The 18,386-nt window shown below is 32.1% G+C and overlaps 2 protein-coding genes and 1 pseudogene across 6 annotated transcripts in view; 1 reads left to right on the top strand and 2 right to left on the bottom strand.

Moving 5' to 3' along the window:
- LOC125829219 (elongation factor 1-alpha) overlaps window positions 1–18,386 on the top strand; it is a 369,546-nt gene that overhangs the window by 159,238 nt on the left and 191,922 nt on the right. The gene's annotated exons all lie outside the window — the stretch shown is intronic.
- The window catches only part of LOC125829220 (elongation factor 1-alpha), a 248,290-nt gene that overhangs the window by 146,043 nt on the left and 83,861 nt on the right, over window positions 1–18,386 (bottom strand). The gene's annotated exons all lie outside the window — the stretch shown is intronic.
- Window positions 3,849–5,897, bottom strand: LOC125829218 (3-ketoacyl-CoA synthase 12-like; annotated as a pseudogene).

The raw sequence follows: 18,386 nt of genomic DNA, 5'->3' as shown, positions 1-18,386 counted from the left end.
TCAAGCTCGAGACCTAGGCCTAATATTATCCTCCAAATCTAACGGAACTTCGATGAGAGCATCTGAACCCCAAATGTTGACCAAAGTCAACTCAAAGGCTAAAATCTCAACAATTTCCAACTTAAGACCTCAAATCCTTAAAAGGACTTCTAATTTGAAACCGACAACTTTACAAGATTAGATTCCACATTCTGGGATTGATGGAATCAACGAAATTTTATTTCGACACTTGAAACTTGAAAAGACTCCAAAAATCACTTTAAAACAACTTTAGCCTTTCCAAAACCAAAAACTTACAAAATTCTCAATTTTTACTCCAAGCTTAGAAACCAACATTCAAAACTCCTCTATGGTAGAATCAATCAGGGGACCTGAGAGGCGGCAGATGTCAGCGATTCGAGTCCGGGGTCGATATCGGGAGAGTAAAATGATAATTTAATAGTGATTTCTAAAAATAATCAACCGGATCATTACAATTTCAATAATGCATTTCTTCAAAAAGATTTATATGATGATATATAATAAGACTACACATTGATGAAGCATTCAATGTGTATGGGAGTATGCTCCGATCTTGAAAATTCTTGATGATCATGTCAACAAGAAATAAATAAATTAATCTGTCCTACTTCTTTAATTTGATAATGACTATTGAGCTTCAATTATCTATGCAAAACTTTAATCAAATAAAATAAATAATAATAATAATAGCATTTCATTCGCTTATTTTTTTCTAGATCAGATCCATTAATGTAATTATTTCACATTAGACGAGAGTTTGGTCAACATAATTATATATGATTTATCTGTTTATCTTATTATATTTCGCAGTTACTTTATAAATAATGATTGATATGATAATTATATCATAACATCCATGTTAACTGATAATTTGAAATAATTTGAATATTAAGACAAAAACTAAATTTTTTAAAAATCATTTTTTAAAATAAATAAGATTAAAGACTATTTTTTTTAAATAGTGAAGAAATTATAGTGAACGTAGACAATATAATTTCAATCTAATTTTATAAAGATTTTAGGTGAAAGTAGAGATCATTCCTTCATCTTTAATAATAGGTCCCAAGTTCGAGTCTTTCTAAGTATGAACTCGTCTTTGTTAAGGTTGCTCCTCAATGTAAGACTTTTTCAACACAAATCTAAATTTAATCAGAGTCCAATGCACATATCATATATCAAGTGGGAAAAAAAACTTTAAGGGTGGAGCATTAATTTGTGCAAAAAATTGTTGGTTACAAAGCATCTCAAGTCAGTTTTATGTACTCATAACCAGACACACACAACATCACCTCTACTGACACAACGGGACTTGCGTACCAACTCGTAAACTAAACACAAAATAAATTAAACCTCACAAATACTGTATAGTTCATTTTGGACTTTGCATATTTTTAAAAAATAATAATTAATATAAATATTTTATCATAATACTTATAATTTAATTGATAAATAGTCGTAAGGCTTAAAAAAAAATTTAAAAAAAATAAGTAATTAATGTTAAGGATAAAACATAAAAAATTATTTTTGTTGTCCCAATATATGATACACTTTCTTATTTAATTGGTTACCAAAGAAAGGACACATTTTTATGTTTAGTAATAATTTAATTTTAGAAAATCAATTTCTATCTAAATGAGATGATACTCTCACACAAACTCATCACTTAATTTAGATCATGAATTTTTTAAGTCTTTCTATATATTTTAAATTTCGTGTCCAATCAAAATATATTATATAAATTAAAAAGGAGGGGGGGGGGGGGGAGGGGGTATGTTTTCTCTCTTCCTGGGCGAAAAATAGTAAATAAAAAAGAAAACATATTTTTTAATATAAACAAGTAAAAGTGAATCAGAAAAATAACAATTGAAAGTGAGGAGAAAGGGTTGACTAGGAAAAACTTATCCACATTGAGTATTAATTTATACATCAAGTTAATAAATATAAAAAATTTATTTCATTCAATTAAACAACTTTTATTATTACATAAATACCATTAAATGATGCATATAATTACTTCAATATATTTTTAAGTAATTTTATTTAACATAAATATTGAGCGACAGGTAATTTTTAACTAGCTAGTGCATGTTATTAATTATTTCTTTCCTATAAAAAATATAAACAAGCAAGTAGTATGATCGACCTTCCTCCTATCTAGTGAATAAGTTATGGGTTTATTATATGGATTCAGTAGTTTTGACTTATATTCTATTAAGTTTGTTAAAAGTCCCACTAAGTAAATACAAATAATAATAATAGATTTCGAAATTTTTTCTTTTTAATCTTAATTTATGTGACATTATTTGTTGATTTGATATAAACTTTTTAAAAAATCTTTAAAATTTATGATCTAAAATAATTAATCAAAGTGAATGGGGACATTGACGATATCACACATTGTATTGAGGTGTGAATAAAGTGGAGACTCACCTCTGAATTCTTGTATGATAAAAATGTATCACCAAAACTCAAAAGTAAGTTTTATAGAGTAATCATTAAACTTACTTTGTTGTATGAAGCGGTGTACTGCTGGCCAGTCAAAATTCCATGTCAAGGAGGTGCATGTTGTGGTAATAAGATTTGAAATGAGAATATTCGTAATAAGGCGAGAGTGACCTCCGTGATGGACAAGATGAGTGAAGTGAGATTGAAATGATTTGGACATGTGAAGAGGAGATGCGTAGACGCACCAGTGAAGAGGTGTGAGAGGTTGGTTATACAAGGTACAAGGAGCGGATGTATGTTGAAAAAGTATTGGGGAGAGGTGATAAGAAAAAGAAATGACAACACATTAGGTTTCTAAGGATGAGCTTAGAAAGAAGGGTGTAGAAGACACGTTAGGATAGAAGATTAGTAGATAATGTAGTGTAGTGTTGCCTTGCTTAGGGTGATTGGTGTTTGTCGTTGTCATTGTACTTGTTGTATTATTGTAGATCATATTTTTTTTGGTATTTCTCAGTGTTTATTATTGTTTACAATAAAATATCCTAGTATGTTACTTAATGTGTTTATTTTTTGTTACATGCTATATTATCTTCATTGTCTCCTTCTTCTTTATATTTGAATTTGTTGCACTTGAGCCGAGAGTCAGTCTTTGTACCTCCACGAGGTAGTGACAATATTTGCGTACATTTTATCATTTCAAACCATACTTGTGAAATTTCACTTGGTATGTTATTATTGTTATTATGGTGGTAATAAATTATAGATATTTATGTTGGTTACAAACAATTACACTAATGATAAAAAGGAGAATTTTCAAATTTATTTCCTTCTAATTATAGAAAGATACCATTCATTTTTAGATGGACTAAGAATAAAAGTGTGCCACATATATTAAAACAGATTAAATAATAATTAGATAAGATGAGGTAAATTCTGAAATCCAAACTTATAAAATCAAAATTATGAATTAGCTTTTACCAAAAATAAAATAAAGAGGAACATTTATTAAAAGAGTGAAAAAGTGAAAAATGATAACATACTTTACAATTTCATGAGAGATGGATCCTTATTGAGCAAATAATCCACCAATGGACTAATATATATATATATATATAATATGAACCTTTTCACTTTACATACATAAAAATTTATTAAACAAAAAAAATTTATATATGTAATAAATTGAACTCCAATCCTTTCATCATTATTTCTATTGCAAATGAAAGGGCCCGCTGATAGAGCTGGGGGAGGAGACGTTACTTGTTATTAGGTCAGAGAAAGGTCCAATCACATCAGAATGAATAGTACAAAGTCCTTAATTTTTGCAGGACTTTCAGCTGTTAAAAAGACACAAAGCTATATGAAAATCGAAAGTCTATAGATCAAGGGATGACATAGTCATCTGGTACATAAAATGTGCTTGGATCTTCATTTTGAAGCCAACCAAATTTTTCCAAGAAAGGATTTTCTAGTGTTTTTGGTGGATAATTATGAATGCAATCTTCCCAAACATTTCCATCACCCAAATCTCTAACAACTTCCCATAAACAACTATTACACTTAAATCCAGCACCAAAACTAATCATAAAAACTTTATCACCTTTTTCTAGTCTCTTTTTAGCCTCCATGTAACCAAGAACATACCAAAGGCTACTAGCAGAAGTGTTGCCAATCTATGTAATGTCATTCTTGCTGGCTCCAAATCATATTCACTTAGGTTCAAATTTGTACCTATTCCATCAATCACTGCTTTTCCTCCTGTATGAAGGCAAAAGTGATCTACACCTGTAGGGGTGACAAAATTAGCTCGTAAAAATTATGATCCACTTAGATTTGAACAACCAATAAGAAACTTTATCTGAGTAGGTGTTTGGTCATAGTTTCCAAATATTTTTCACTTTATTCTGAATTTATGGAGTTGAAATTGAAGATTTTAGACTTTTTACAAAAAAAGTATTTGAGAGAAACTTGTTCTTAAAAATGACATTAATAGTGAAAAATGAATTGGAAAACATGTTATACAATCTGCTTTTTAAATTTGAAATACAAATTAAAGTTGAATTTAAAATTTCATAACCAAACACTGATTTTCAAATAAAATGACTTTTTTCCCAAAGAGTTCTAAACCATTTTTGGAAAGGCATTTCTTAATCTTATATGTTATATATAGTCACAAAATGTTTAATGGCCGAAAGGGTCCTAAAATATTTTCAAAAATATAGTCATTAATTGTTGTCCAAACTGCAAATATACTTTAAGCTGTACATATTCTCACTTTAATTATGAAATATACTAGTAGTTACTAAAAAATATATAAAGCAATAATAAGGGGGGGGGGGGGGGGGGGAGGGAGCTAATTTATTAGGTATTTTAAGGAATTGAGCTATAACTCGGCTCATTTGACCCGTCCATATTTAACCCCCCTACGCACCTGTCTTGAAATTGATCATGGGGCGACAAGATCTGAGTTTTCTTGAATTATGGCTCAATATTCTCCAAGCAGTAGAGACAATCGCGAATCGAACAAGCTCTCGAATTGGAAGCATTTTTGGAGCAATTTCTTTCAGATTATCAACAAATGCCCTTGTAGCAGCCTTGGGAAGATTTTTATCAAGATGGAACCCTACCCTGCCTTGACCATCCTCGTTTTGTATGCAACAATTATATGACTCATTTTTTGCACCATGGTGTGTCCTAACTAGACATTTCAACTTGAACATAGCTTTATTTTTCAAATCCAATTTATTTGTCAAAATTATTGCACAACCACCTGATCTAAACAAACAATTAGCAAGAATCATAGATCTATCGTTTCCAGAATACCAATTTGGACTTAAAGACTCTGATGTCACAACTAATGCTAATTTATTCTTTTGAATCTTGAAAATATTTTGTACGATATTTATCGAAATAACGCTAGCACTACACCCCATCCCAGTAAGATTATATACCTTAATGTCTTCCCTCAACTTGTAGTGATTGATAATTCTTGAAGATAATGAAGGCATAGTTGCAAGCATTGATATATTCACAACAAGTACATCAATTTGTGAAGGGGGGATTTTTGTTTTCTTGAAAAGTTTGTCAATACTATCATGAAAAAACTCATCTATTTCTGAAATACCATCATTATAAGTTGGACATTCTTCACGACCATAAAAGACCATTCTTGGTGCATATGCTTGTTCACCTATGCCAGAGCTTACTATGGCTTTGAGAAGAAATTTGTACTCATTTAACCCAAGATTCTTGTTTCTTCTAATCACTTCACCACAAAATCTTGTGCTAAGCATTCGATCATCGGTTGGTTTGTAGCATTGGTAGTCTAAAATGTAACAAGTTTGGTGCCTTTTTTGATCTATCATCTTCCATATTATGAAGAGTAGACAAAATATTGGGAGGCTATATAAGAAGATGGAAATGGAATCCATGAGAAAGAGAAGGGAGGGGAAGTAGGAGTGTTTAAAAGTTGGCCAGTTGAGTTCTATTGTGAGGAATTTATATCTAACTTTTATGTATAAAAAAGACTAGGTATAATACTTAGTAAATACTCAAACTTTTGGGACTGAAAAGAAAATATTTCAGCTTTAAGTATGTATATCTAGATATCTCAACTAATTTTTTACTGTGTCAGTTGAACACTTCAATTTGAAAAAATGATTATCTAGAAACATGTCCAAAATTTATATATGTCACGTCAGTGTCGGATCTCCACAAGACAAAGTAAGGACGACTTGGCGTGTATAGTTATTAGTTGAGATCAAGTGGAGGTGTCTAGATATATATTCTCAAAGTTGGAGTACTGTTCACTTGCCCATTGAGGCCAAATTTAAGTGTCTGTTTATGTACGATATTCATTCAATTTTCAATAATTAATTGAGGAACGGACCCACCCTATGCAAACACTGCTTTGTTGAAATATTTTAGTATTTTGTGCATATATGTATATAAATGAAAAAATAAAAATATTTCTACAAATAATATTGATGACATTGCTTGAACAACTGAGCCTCTTGGCTCGTTGGTTTGCAGCTCGATTTGCATTTTCATTCTTATTAGTGCGGCTGAGTACGAGCCTCAGATTCAAACCTCTAACCTCCTATTCATAGTTAAATTAGGCTAAAATTAACCAGTTGCACTAGAATATTTAGTACTATTATTGAGGAGAATTATATTAGTTTACTTGATTCATGTTTTATTAATACATTTTAAATAGTTTTTATTAATATAATGTTGTTATATCAATTATTTATTGTTTATTAATTTTTAGCTATCAACACCACTTACAAAAAATCCTACATAGGTCACTGAAGTCAGAATTTGAAGTTTATTAGTTCAGATTTCTATCCATTTAAATAATCGAATTTTAATAATTTATGCATGTTAAATAAATAAAAATTAAATACGAAGTTTGGACTACCAAATTACTAAATTTGGTATGTATCTTGATCTCTAACCCCTTGCCCCTATTGATACAAGCTTACAACCAACAATTGTATCACTTTATGTATGGAAGAGGAAATATTTTTGTCAACGTTCTTAATTAGCTATCCACAATTTGATTTAGGGATGACAATGAAACAATGCATATGCAGAGAAGGACGTGTTAAAGTTTTTATTGGGGGTGGGGTGGTTGGGTTGGATTCAAATATTTTTTTTAATAAATTATACTGAGAAAGCTGGTTTATAGAGTGAAAACTTAATTCTTATAATCTTAAATTAAAATTTAAAATCTTGAAAAATTGTACGCTAATCAATATTATTATTTTTTCGCTGACAATACCCGATCATAAATATAGTTCCAAAGGAATTCGATTTATAATTAAAATGCTACCCCTCCATAAATTTATAATTGGAAGAATGATTTATTATTGTTGAAAGTAATAACAGTATTGACGTTACCATTTAATCAAGAAGTCAATATATGTTTCAAAGAATAGATTTGGACAGTGCTATCATTGCTAGGATTTTATAGAAATAAACAGTTTGTTTAATTTGAAAAAAAATCTAATTAGAAAACAAATAATTATCTTTTTAAAAAGTTAGGTACATTTTCTAGAATTTGTTTTTGGTAAATTATGCGTCCGGATTCAAATAGAGTGGGTTGAAGATAGTAAAATTATGTTTTGTGAGGTAGGGTGGAATAGGCTAAAGTCTCGACAGGTTCACACGATTTGTCCCACAATAGCTCCCGTCTAGTCCTATTTGCTATCCCTAAAATTGATAGACAAAATCTGCGGTGGAATAAATTAGTTTAGTATTAACATTTAAAGATTGACATAGTTTATCATTAAATATATTATAAAGATTTGAGATTAAAGTTCAGGTGTCATTGTTTGTCGCTGAGGAATCCACGATTTGTCCATTTTAGCATTTTTGCTGACTTTTTCGACTCTCAATTCTATAAATATTTATATTATATTATTGTTGTTAAATAATTATAAAAAATTCTTCATTAATTGTAGTGTAATGATATAAGTTGAACTTAAATGCTAATATATGATCATTGAAAATTTATATATTCTTTTCGTTTTATATTAGTTGATCACTTTTCATATTGCACGGTGTTTAAGAAATTATAAATAAGAAGATAATTTTTACTAGTTTACCCTTTAAAAAACTTCTTGAAAATTTTACAAACAAATGTGAACACTTTCAAAAAAGAAGTAATTGCAAGGATAATATAGAAAATATTTGATCCATGCTTTCTTGATTTAGTAAGGTGTACAACTATTATAGGATAATTATTTTTAGTATAATGATAACTAATATGGAACAAATATAATAACTGATCAATTTGTTTGAGCTAAGACATATTTGTAACTTTTCTTTTCCACAAATCAAAAGACCATGAGCTACTATTGGTTCTTCATTAGTTACGGTGTAAAATAATGTATTATCAAGATTTGGAGAAAAGAATGAGGTTGGTGAAAGGAGCAACAATGAACAACAAGAATTGTCGTGGAGTGGTAAGTATTTATTTATTTTTAATCAGAGATTTTGAGTTCAAGTCTTCTTGGATATGGAGTTGCCTTTGTTAAGAAACATTTTAAATGAGACTTTTCGGCGCGAATCTAGATTTAGAGCCCATTTGGCTTACCTTAAAAAGAGTAATTTCCTAAAAGTAATTTTTAAAAAGTCAAACTTTAGTAATTTTTAAGTTAAAAAATGAAAAAGTAGGGTAGTAGTTTGTACTTTTAACTTTTTTAAAGTCATTTTAAACTTATTTTAAGTTATTTTTTACTTTGCCAAATATTTTTTAAAACTAAAAGTGACTTGAAAGTAGGTTTGATCAACTTTTATGTCAATCGAAACATGTTCTTAGTGAGGCCGTAATGTGGATAATACCAGATGAAAAACCAAAAAAATAAAAAAAATAAATAGAAAGGAGCATGACTAGTAAATATTCATTTATTCTTAATAAGAAAACATTGAGTCTGAATCCTACCAAATATAAAGTCATCTTTATTTTGAGAATTTTATTTCTCCCATGTAAAATTTTCTGTTGTGAACCCAAATTAATCAAACATTAATAAATATATAAATTAAAAGAAAAAAGTAAAGAGAAAGAACAACTCATTAATACATATCACCAAACTCAATAAAGAAACGCAACCAAAAACCATTTATTGCCCACAAAATAAGCTCAACTTCTAAATTGACAAAAATTGTCACCATCAGCATTCATTCCTAGGTGGTCTTACTCTGTCCTTTTTGGTGAGAGTGAATTATTATTTTTTAATAAGAAAATATACGTTTTCTGTTTTAATTTATATAATGTAATATGATTAAATACGAAACTTAAAAAAGAAATATAAATATTAGAAATTTATAATTTAAAATATATCATAAATATTTATATGACTACAAATTATCTCATTAAATACAATATTCAGTTCTCTGGAAATATCATTTAAATTTTGCAATAAATTTGATTAGAATTTAGAAGCAACATTCATTTTCATGTTAAATTTTTGGTTCTTTCTAAAATCTACAGAAATTTAATACGTGTGGACAGAAATGGGACCATAGATGGTTTGTCCTCAAGTGTATTTACCTTTTCTCCGTTTATTTTTATTTATTATTTTTCAAATATAAAATAAAAACATAATTTCATATCTTTTCCGCAATATTAATTATTTATTTTTCAAATAACTTTTTAAGACCTTAAATTAAATATTAATTAATACAAATATTATGATAAAATACTCATATTAATTATTATTTATTAATTAATTTACAAGTCCAAACTAAACAAATAAAAGTGAACTGGGTGAATAGTTAATGGCAATTGGAACAATATCACCATATTAAGAAAATATTAAAATCACGCTTTTTCATTAAATATTTATTTTTATTGAGACATTAATATAGACTTTAAAAATAATTATTAATTAAGAAAAAATAAAAAAAATTAATTAATTTTATTTTTCATTCTAAGTTGATAAATAATTTGAGAGGACAGAGACATTTCAATAATCTTTAAATATTTCCTTATTTAATGTTTGTTGGTTACATTAATTTCTCATACATTCAAGAAACTTCTAGCTGTACCATAAATAAAGATCGGGAAATAATATTTTTATGGATTAAATGGGTGGATAAAACAGTTTACTTAGGAAGAAATTTTAAGTGGAATAAATATATATTTATGTAGGCGCCGCGTAAAATAATAAAAATGGGGGAAAATAACTTTTCTATTCTTTTTTTGGTTATATCATGGATTGCATAAATACGATTAAACAGAGTTTAAACATAATTTAGTACATTACTGGATGGGGGCATTCCCCGTAGTCGAATGTTGTGTCAAGGTATGACTTTGAGAATCAGTGTTACAAACATGAATGATCATAGTAAAAAAAGTGCCATCGATGTTTGCTTGCAAAGCTTCCTTAGCAAACACCAGCGGACATTCCATAAACCAAGATCTCCACGGCTTCACGTCCTCGTGCCTTCTTTAGCTAGCGAATCCATTACTTTGTTCTGCTCCTTGTACACGTGTTGGGATTGAGATAATTCCTAGCTGGTCCATCAACAAACTGCATTCAAAGAGGATGTTAGTTTAGAATAAATGTCCATTAAGGAGTATTGAGATAATAGTCATGGAGTCAATATTTAATTCCAATAGTGTTATCCCTTTTTGTCTGGCCAGTTTTAGGCCATGGAGAAGTGCCATGAGTTAAGCTTGGGTGGGCTTGTTTTTTGCTGAAGCCCATAGCCACTATCCAGTGTGGTTTCAGATTACACCTCACATGCTGTCACGATCCGAATTTGCCGACACTCGAGAACCATTGTTGGTCCACAAGCGAACCCTCATCATGGCTGACTACAAGCGGAAGACTAACTCAAGCGTACATAAGCTTAAAACTGAATTAAATTCATTGAACTCAAATACTCAACTGTAAGCAAAAGAAAGTAAATACAGAAAAACTCCTCAACTCTGTTTATCTATGAAGCCTCTACTATCACAAAAGGATATCGGGACAAAACCCACGACATTTCTAAACTACTAATTGTAAGGTAAAGGTGAAGTCCTCCAGAATATAAGAAGGCTCACCAAAGCTAACTGGAATATCACATGACCTCAACGAAATGCTTGTTGACGATCCGAAATACATGTATCTACATCATGAAACGATGCAGGCGAAATGACGTCAGTACATTGAATGTACGAGCATGTAAGGGTAATTCTAAAGAACAAACATAAGCTTGAACTCATAAAAAGGAAACATACTTACCTCGTCTCATCTCACTCAACTCGACTCAACTCAAGAATACTGAACTCAAAGATACTCAACTTAACTCAAGGATAGTCAACTCAACTGAAGGATACTCAGCTCAACACAAGGATACTCAACTCAACTCAAGGATGAAACAATAATAGAAGATGCAATATATGGAAAACTTTTTAAAAACAATAGATAATTACTCAATTGTAAGTAAAAATACAATAATAACTCATTTGTATGTAAGAATACAATAATAACTCAATTGTTTTTAAGAATACAATATACCTCTTATTTGGGAGATTCTCTAACCTACAAACATCACTATGAGCTATGTGATGATACATCGTCTCACCCACGCTGCCAGAACTGTCCTATACCTTGCCGGAGTATAAGACATCCTCAACTAACTGGATCCACTAAGCTATGCTTAAAAAGTAATAAGGAATCATCTAAAAAGTATGACCCTTTACCCATGTTGGCATACATGGTTTATGAGGACTTTGAGTTGTCTGAACTCATCCCCATATCGGTGTTCAATACTACTCCAATAATATATAATCATGCTCATATGTTTAGAAACATAACTCTTCATCTAGTTTGAGATAATTGTTCAAACTACCCTCTTAAAAGAGGTAGTTGCTCTTGAAATACCTTTTAAACTCATAACTCATTTAGAAATCTCAGTTTCTCTTTTATCAATGTGAAAATTGATACCTCTAGGAATACTATGTCATGCCCCGAGCCTACACCCTGGACGTGGCCGGCACACGAGAACCATTGCTGGCCCCAAGCGAACCTTTGGCCTGGCTTAACTCTTAGTGGAAGACTTAATCAACAATAAGAGAACTTTAAAATTAAGGCTTTAACTCAAGATAGCAAACTCAGAATATTTAAAGAAATATTCACTGGCCAAAACGACAACTCAAGTCTATAACATAACATCTGAATGAACAACACTCATGAACTAATGTTGTCTAACTATCTATGAAGCCTCTACTAATTGAGATGGACGTCAAGACAAGACCCACGACATCCAAATAACAAAACAAAATGATTGAAAGTAAATAAGGGATCCTCCAGAAGCAAGGAGACTCACCAATAACTCTGGAACCCAACTGGATCAATGAAGCGTTGGATGTTGATCCTGGTTACTTGTATCTGCATCATAAAAGACGCAGGCCAAATGGTATCAGTATATGAAATGTACAAGCATGTGAGGGGAAATCTAAAATAAGACATAAGCTTGAACTGGGACTGAAAAAACGCTTACCTCATCTCAACTCAACTCATTTCAATATAAAGCAATAGAAATAATGCAGTATAGAGAAAAACTTTCAAACATGTAGATAACAACTAAATGTATTAAAAAATACAATATAAATTCTGTTTGTATGCAAAATTACAAAGTAAAATCTGTTTGGGAGATTCTCTAACCGACAACCATCACTATGAGTTATGTGATGATACAACGTCTAGTACACGCTGCCAGAACTGTCATATACTTTGCCGGGGTATAAAACTCCTTAACTAAGTGGATCCACTAGCCTATGCTATAAACCAATAAAGAAATCATCTAAAAAGTATGACCCATTTCTATCCACGTTGGCTACATAGTTTATGGGGGATGTGAGTTGTTAGAACTCTCCCCCATAACGGTGCTCAATACTACTCCCAAAGTATACTTAGCTCATTATTTTTTAAAGAAAAAATTTCCTCTTCCTTAACTTTGAGATTATTACTCCAAAGTTTTTCTCTAAAAAGAGATAGTACTCATGAACTCTTTTTGAAAATTGGTGTTTCCTCATTTCTTAAATGTAAAAATATTTCTCGAGGGAATACTTAGTTCCCATATACCATTTTAAAGAAAATGAACTCAACTCTACTCTTCCTAAAACTCAAATGCTCAAGTCATAAAACAAGATTAAAAGGTTTGTAAAAGACTCTTAAAATGACTCGAAGAACTCTCAAGACTTGATTCTTAGCTCTACCTCAATTTGAATTATGAATTCAAGGTTATGATTCACGTTGTGAATAATTCTAGATGTTTAGAAGTAGTTTAGAGTAGTTAGAATCAATAGGGAGTTAAGGTAGACTTTAGGAGAACTTAGACGGGTAAAACGATGGAAAAAGGGTAGGGGCAGGCGACCCTAGCGCACTGCTGGCGCCCCTAAGCTTCAGAGACTCCATTTTGGCGCACTGCTGGAGCGCCATGCCAGATCTGTTGGCGCATCTGGGGTGTGCCGCATCACCCCTCCCCCAGTCAATTCTGACAATTTTTTCTACTCGTTTTCTGATCTAATTCGACTAGAAACAATTTCTTTTCTCAAATTCTCCTTAGATTCAATTACCCAATACAAGTATATGAGAATCTTCTCAAAAACAACCTCAAATCGCTAACTCTTATCTCAGGAACTCATCAAAACCTTAACAATCAAGATTAAGAATGAACTTCATGAAAACTTATCAAAAGCTCAAATCCTTCAACTTTCAAGAATGAAATTACGCTGAAATAACATGATTGACGTGTGGGTGAACAAAATCAACACTATGAGAACTCACATACCTCTTAGGGATCACACCCTTGGTGAAATCCGCAACAAAACTCAAGAATCTTGACAAACACCTTGAACTTTTCTCCTTTTTCTCCTCTTCTTGAACTCCTCTCAAAACCGTAAGCGTAGTTTGATTTGGGAAAACTGAACCAAATCAGTTTATACCCCTAATTATTTACTAAAAATGCTTAAATCTGAAAGGGTAAGGAAAAGACCAAAATACCCCTCATATTTTAAAGTAACTTTCCTTAAATGGACAGCTTGACTTCAAACAGGCATATGTCCCTCACACGAGCTCAAAAATTAGCAAACTCAGTGAGATTGGAAAGAGAATTAAAAGACATTTCATTTGGTAATTTATGGGCTACCTAACTCATCATGTACGGAAAGTTATGATTAGTTGAAGTTGACCCAAAACTCCTAACTCATGCATAACTTGCAAAATTTCAGATTTTGCTATTTCCAATTTAGTTCTTTCTATTTTTAGCTCTTTCAAATGCCGAGGTGTTACAACATAGTCCCCTTATAGTCTTACTCAATTCATACTTGAAAACTCTTTCTCAAAAACATATCAAAATCATATCTTAATATGATCATTGATGACTCGGGAAGGCATACTGCATAAACATTGATGGTATATCTATATACCATACTGCTCATACATTGATGGCATACTCGATTGTCATACTAATCATGTTTTAGAATCTCTTTTCTCAAAACTCATCTTTACTTTCTCAAAACTCAGTTTAAGAACTCAAGTGTTGGCTTTAAAAAAGTTTTTCAAAATTTATAACTCAAATCATAGGATTCATGTGGAATTATGGACATGAATGACTCAAGTCATGGATATCAATAGCAATAAGGAAACTCAGAACTCAAGACTCAAGAACTCAAGGAATCAAGAATTCGAAACTCATAACTCAACGATATTTCTCCTCCCAGGGATACTCAATTTATGGAGTTCATGCGGAATTATGGGCATGAACGACTCGACTCAAAGATCTTAATTACAATATAGGCTCGTGAATACAACTCTTGTCATCCTCATACTCATTTACTTAAGTCTTGAAACAAGTTATAAATAATTGTAGAAGACTTCTCGAAAAGACTCAAAGGAATTTCTCGAACTTTACTCTTAACTCTACCTTGAATTTGAATTACGAATTCAAGAACTATGATTAGGATATATAGGATCTCTTAATGATTAATGTAGTGTTAGATAGTTATAATCAGGAAGAGAGCGAATAAATGGTTTAAAATAACTTAGATGAAAGAAAAAATAGAAGAGGAATGGAGGCAGGTGACCCTGGCGCATTCCTGGCGCTAGCGCCAATCACCTGCAACCCCTTTCTGGCGCACTGCAGGCTCATTATCCCAACCCCCTGACGTTATAGGGGCGCATCACCCCAGCCCCTCTGGCGCTATGGGGGCACTTCACCCCTGCCCAAACCCAGAAAATTTAGATGAATTTTTCATCTCGATTTTTGAACCTAATTCCCTTTGAATCAATTGATTTCTTCCATACTCTCTTAGATTTGTATATCCAACATAAGTAAACAAAGATCTACTCAAATCTCCTCAAGAATGACCCTCAAACACAAAACCCTTGACTCAAGAACTCATCAAACTCTAATAATAAAGATTGAAGAACAAAACTTCAAGAAAACTCATCAAGAACTTCAATACACAGATTTCATGGACGAATTTGATAAAGAAACTCATGGTAAGCATGAGGGTGAACTAACCCATCACTATGAAAGTTTACATACCTCGAAAAAGTCCAATTCTTGGTGAAAATTCTCAAGCTCGCAAGAATCTTAAACGTTCTCCTCTTCTCCTCTTGAACTCCTCTCAAAAACCCTAAGCGTGTTTAGGAATGACTAAAATTGATTCCAATCATTTTATACCCCTAAAATATTAACAAAAATGACCTGGGCTAGGGGGGTAAGGAAAGGACCAAAATACCCCTTCTTAAAATGGATGAATTGCCTTAACTAGTCACGCTACACTCAAACAGACATATCTCCCTCATCCGACCTCGAAATTTAGCAAACTCAGCGGCGTTGGAAAGAGGACTCAACGACCTTAGATTTGATATCTTATAGGCTACCTACCTCATTTTGAGCTGAAAGTTATGATCCTTTGAAGTTGACCCAAAACATAAAAAAACTTATGGATGACTTGAACGAATTTCTTTTTAGTTCTTTTTGGAACTCGATGTGCTACATCTAGTGACCTTAACACCTAAGAAAATTTAAAATTTCTCAGTAAAATCTTATTCACAAATGAAGAATGGTTCGAGTCTTAGCTCAAAAAAATTTAGGGTGTTATAATATCTTTCCCTTGGGATCATTCGTCCTTGAATGACAACATGAATGGGAATGGAACGAGGTTACTCTTATCATCTCATCTTACTCATGAACTCGTCTACTAACACAGGCTGAACTAATTCATACCAAGAGTTGGGACTTTCAAGAACGATGTTGTTTTGAACATAGTCACGCTCTCTCTGAAGTTATCTTATTTGAAACAAAGGAAGTATGGCCATGAAGTAAGAATATGAATAATATGCCTTGGGTAATGTGGCTGCTAGTTATTAAGCTTAGCAACACTTCTCGACTATGCTCTTCTTTCCTTAGTACCATACCTCATTGGGTGCAACTCATAGCTCTCACAAGGGTATATGACCTCTCTTGCCAAGTTCTAAGTCTAATGGTATGCTCTTACTATATTCAAGTTTAACCCAAAATCCTAAGGTTTTGGTTCTATTCCTCTATTTTAAATCTCATCCTAATAATTTTACTCCTTACACCACTTTCAACCAACCTTGGGCACATATCAAGAACCACTAAATGTTTAATAACACCATATTCAAGCTTAGTACTCTAATAACTCAATGAACTCCTACTAACCAACTTCTTAAGAAGTTCTCATTTTATCATCATCTCTACCATACCAACTAGAATTTCCTGCATTACTACTCAGAACCAACTAAGGGCTCTCATTTAACTAGTACTCATAGTAAAACCTCATCCTCTTCTTCCTCCATATTTATAACCTTATATGGAATTATCACACCATCACTATCACGATAAGAACATTAACCTTCTCCTTCTAGCATCACTCAACTACTAAAAAGAATCAGTGAAAATATTTAGGCTAAAAGATCAATGAGCTAAAGACTTTACCCCTTATTCTGGGAATTGCGTATAGATGTGAATCTCTCTAAAGTTCATCAGTATAGGTCATGAAAACAATCCTTATCACTCTCCGAGGCTACCCCATTGACGTAACATGGGACCTAGGATCACGAGTGACCCCAAGCTAACCATGAAGCTAACATATCATAAGGATAACGAAAGATATCTAAATTAAAACATAAACTAATGTGGAAGCTAAATCAATTGATAACTGAAAGTGGGCAATACCCAACTAGTCTGAAGTATAAAAACATACTAAGAATTTAACATACTGAAAGATAAACTTAACAAGTCAAGCTGATTCTAGTACTATGTCTAAAAAGCCTCTAACTGACTAGAGTTGCTGGGACATGCTTCCCATCTAACTCTTATAAACCTGAAACTGAAATGTAAAGACTAAAATGAAAGCATGTCTATTGTCCTCGAAATAAGAGGACTCACCACAGAAGCTGCTGAACGCTAACCGAGAATCGATCTAAGCATGGTATGAATGCTGAGTAACTAAACCTACATCATGAAAGGATGTAGCGCATAGTATGTGTCAATTCTTGGAATGTACTGAGCATGCAGGATACAAATAATAGCTGAAAAAAATATAGTTGATCAATAATATAATCTGAATAGAAGATAAATGCTGAATACAACTGAAAACTAAGCTAAATGCAATGACCAAGTACTAATAATGAACATAACATGCTGAAATTGAATACTGAAGTATAAACTGGAAACCTCGTCAAATGCACTAGAGTCTGATTGTGGGAGCTACTATTAACCGATATAAAACCACGTGAGCTAAATGTGAAGTCCGATGTATACGCCCTATCAAGAGGACCCCATATACCTTTCCAGGGGTATAAAGACATGACTGGCGTGATCACTAAATCTGATGCCCAACAGAGGGGACTTATACTTTTATAGGCACGTAGTTCTGGGACCATAAGGGTATACTGAACCCTAGTACAACTCGGTGCTAAGCCTACTCCCAACTGGATATGTATATGACACAAAATGACTGAAATACTGGATAGCTCAATGTTCTGACATGCAATATTTAAGAAATGACAATGTAAGATTCAAAAACTGGAGCATGTTTTATCTGTTTAACTGACCTAGCAAGTGTAATTCATGGACTAAGAGAACCTACACAACTAGGTTTCTGAGTTTCATGCAAAGAACTAAGCAAACTTTCCAAGAAAACATGATAATTCGAATACGAATACTACAACAACTAAGTCACAACAATTATCCAAGGTTTTAGAAACCCTAGGTCAAAATAAGATATAGAGAATCAAGAATCTGACTTAATTATAGTGACCTAGTGGACGAAAGGAACCCACTAGTGAAATCTCACATACCTGGTGACAAAATCTAGGAGAAATCCTTCGATTTCGGGGTTGGAGCTTGAAGTAAACCTGCTGCGTGTTCATGAGAGGGCTATC

Source organism: Solanum verrucosum, unplaced genomic scaffold (assembly GCF_900185275.1).
Source record: "Solanum verrucosum unplaced genomic scaffold, falcon-dt-bn FXZP01000043.1, whole genome shotgun sequence".
NCBI lineage: Eukaryota > Viridiplantae > Streptophyta > Magnoliopsida > Solanales > Solanaceae > Solanum > Solanum verrucosum.
This window is presented reverse-complemented; position numbering and strand designations above follow the sequence as displayed.